The sequence below is a fragment of the Juglans microcarpa x Juglans regia genome, chromosome 1D (assembly GCF_004785595.1).
Source record: "Juglans microcarpa x Juglans regia isolate MS1-56 chromosome 1D, Jm3101_v1.0, whole genome shotgun sequence".
NCBI lineage: Eukaryota > Viridiplantae > Streptophyta > Magnoliopsida > Fagales > Juglandaceae > Juglans > Juglans microcarpa x Juglans regia.
The window spans coordinates 280124-284045 of record NC_054594.1 but is presented as its reverse complement, the minus strand read 5'-3'; positions in this window follow the sequence as shown (position 1 = coordinate 284045).

Genomic DNA, 3922 nt, shown 5'->3' with positions numbered 1-3922 from the left:
TCGTCTTTGAAAGACAGCAAACGTGATTTGGTTTTAAAGGATTTTGGAAACCAGGCGGCTGCTTCATATACACCTTTTCATTGAGAGACCCATGAAGGAAGGCATTATTGACGTCTAATTGCCGTAGAGACCAACCTTGCATAACAGCAAGTGTTAAGACAGTTCGTATGGTGACTGGTTTTACAACGGGACTAAAAGTCTCTTTATAATCCAGTCCTGGTCTCTGTTGAACCCATTGGCCACAAGCCTGGCCTTGAATCGATCAACAGATCCAACAGCATGCCTTTTAATTCGAAACACCCACTTACAACCAATAATATTATAATCATTCAGAGGTGGGACAAGTTGCCATGTGTTATGACGCATTAATGCAGTCAACTCAGAGGACATGGCATCATGCCATCGTGAATCAGTGAGTGCTTCAGTGACATTTGTGGATTCCAAGGTGGGTGGGAGGGGATGCTTAGTGACTACAAAAGATTTTTTTAGCTTCTAAATATCATTCATTGATCTGGTAGTCATGCGATGAGTGCGGATTTCAGGGTTCACAGAAGTAGTGGGTTCATTTACTTCTAAAGGAGAAGGTGGGTTCGAAATTAATTGAGTGGAGGAGGGAATACTTACCTAGAGAGAAGTCGGCGCACGAGGGGAAGCATTCGCAGGCGTGGGCGAGATTTGAGCACCCATTTCCGAAGCTGATGGGGTTTGAGAAGATGCCAGGATGACTTGCGGCAACGAGATTTGGACAGAGGAATCTTTGGCTGCTGTTGGAGATGAAGACACCGAATTGTTAGGGTTTTGTTGAAAATGAAAACTGGTTTCGTGAAAGAGGACATGCCGAGAGGTAACAATCCTGCGAGTATGGGTCTCGAGACAGAGATACGCATTTTGGGAGAGCGAGTAACCCACAAACGTGCATGGTTGGGCCTTGGGCTCAAGTTTATGTGTGTTATAGGGCCTAGTTAATGGATAACATAGGCAGTCAAATTGCTTAAGCTTGAGATAATTTGGGATTTGTTTGAACAATTTCTCAAACGGAGATTGATTTTTCAAAGTTGAGCTGGGCATGCGATTTATGAGATAGGCAGCAGTTTGAAACGCATATGGCCAATAAGAGAGGGGCATATGAGCATCTGTGAGTAAGGTAAGACCAGTCTCAACAAGATGGCGATGTCGTCTTTCAGACATACCATTTTGTTGTGGAGTGTGAGGAGCGGCTGTGTAATGACTTATCCTATGAACGGAGAGATAAGATTTTAATCTAATGTATTCCCCACCATTATCGGAATAAAGACTCTTTATTTTTGTGTTAAACTTATTTTCCACAAGATTTTGAAATTGTGAAAAAATTGTTTGAACATTGGATTTGTGAGTCATGAGATAGAGCCAAATATACTTGGTGTAATGATCCACAAAAATGACATAATATTTGGAACCACCTATGCCAATTTCATGAGAGGGGCCCCAAACATCCGTGTAAATTAATTCCATGGGAGTGGTGCTAGTGAGACCATGAGAATTAAACTGTTGACGATAAGCTTTATTTTGAGAACATGAAGTACAAAGAGATAAATTGTCATCCTTATTAGTGGGCAAAGAAAATGCATGAATTAAATGATGAACTATTTTTGACGATGGATGACCAAGTCTTTTGTGCCATCCATAAGTTGTGGTACGTTCATGGACATAGGCAATGGCATGTTTGGAGTTTGGTAGATGCTCAGGAAATGGGTACACTCCATCTTCACATTGGCCTTTAAGTAGTGTCGCCCCCGTGATCCGATCCTTCACCAAAAAATAAGTAGGATGAAATTCAAGATAAACATTGTTATGCTTGGTAAAGTGATGAACGAAAATAAGATTTCTTTGAATTGTGGGAACACAGAGGGTATCTCGTAAATAAAAGACACGTTTAGATGATTCAAGAGATAATGAACCAATATGAGACACAGGCAAACCTGATCCATCACCAATTATCACCTCATCAGTACCATCATATTCGGAATTAATTGATAGATTAGAGAGATCGGTGGTCATATTGTGAGAAGCAGCCGAGTCAACCAGCCACTTTTTATTTTTTCTTGAGAGGATCCTGCACAGCTTGCAGTGAAATTAGCCGAATTCATTTTTGGGTAATTTTTAGCCGTATGGCCCACTTGATTGCACCATTGACATTTAGGCTTGTATTTCCTGTAGCTCGACTGTGAGGGTCCATTTTTATTGGGCCTGTTGCTACTGCAATTCTTGTTGGAAGAGAATTTAGGGCTTGATTTATGCTGTCCAACAGCTCCTCCTTGCCGATTGGAATAATTTGCAGTGGGGATGAAGGATGCTGCCAATTGCTTTTCTAGCCGTTGCAAGTAACTCTCATGACCTACAAGAAGGTCATGGAGTTCTTCAAATTTCAGAGAGGTCTCGCGAGTGCGGATGGGTGCCGCAATTTCTCTAAATTCGGGACCCAATCCATTGAGGATGTAAATAGTTAAATCATCATCCGAAACAGGATGATCAATGACGGCAAGTTCATCGGCAACCACTTTGATTGCTTGAAGAAACTCAGCAACAGTGCGATTGCCACGGGTGCTCAAGGTCAAATCTTCCTTGAGTTGCATCGCACGGGTCCGTGATTTTCCTGCATATAAACGGGTAAGAGCCATCCAAGCTTCATGGGACGTTTTGTATGCAGCAAGAAGTGGGGTAATAGTGATGGAGGTTGAGGCAAGAATTGCATGTAGGATGAGTTTGTCTTGGCGAACCCAGTGGGAGTTCGCGGCTTTGGAGGTAGCGGAATTGGTTGCGTCAATGGCAGGGCATTGTTTTACACCAGTGACATAATCAATGAGATCATAACCAGTGAGCAATACTTCGAATTGAGCCCTCCACTGAGGGAAGGTAGAAGGGGTAAGTTTTTCATTGATGGTGGTTGCGGTATTGATGGTGATAATGGGTGAGTCTGTGGCAGCCATATCACAGGAAGAGGACAGAGATACTCGTTAGAGGCTGGCTCTGATACCATAAAGAAACTTTACACTGCTATGGTGTTGTATTTTGAACTCACATCTTTTCATTTCATTGCACAGTACATATATACAACCCAAGAGGCCTAATTTTAGGCAATCAAAATACATAACTGAAAAGGAAATTTACAATCACAATAAATGGCAATATTTACAGCAAATAAGAAACTGATCTGGGAATCATGAGAGATATAGAAAAATCTGGCAATGTTTATGGTGGCAGCTGGACTTGAGTTGGCACTTGTTTGATTTCTTCAGCTTCCTTGATACCCACTATGTACAAGACACACATCTTCTATGCTAAACAAAAAAAACCTAGATATGTCATACTAAGTTACAAAAAATCCAGATCTGTCATACTAAGTTAAATCTGCACTTCCAACAACACATAACAGTAGTACAAAATGCAGTTATCAAAGAGGTTTAGAAATGTCGACCAGCCACTTCAGGTGTTTTGAGTAGTACCTGCAAAAACATAGTCATCTATAAATGTTGGCAGACAGCACTTCCAACAACACATAACAGTAGTACAAAACGCAGTTATAAAAAAGAATTACAAAACTGTGGTTTCGGCAACCTGTGGCAAACTTTGAGCAGAAAAATAAAATACGAGAAAACAAAGTCATTACAAAACTAATCATACTTCTCCCTCCATGATTATACAAGAAAAAACACCCATGAAAGTGCCAATGCAATATTCCCAACAACCTGCCTCAGAACAACCATGAAAATGTAAAGAAGCACAAACCCCTTGGCAAAGAAGCTCTGCAACTCTCTGTCCTTGACAATAGAAGCAAGAAGCAAACCAGAGAAGCAAACCAATGGAAAATAGAAGCAAATCAAAGACGGAATCTTAGGACCATGGCCAAAACAAAGATTCTTATAGAACAAATAAATCATACCTA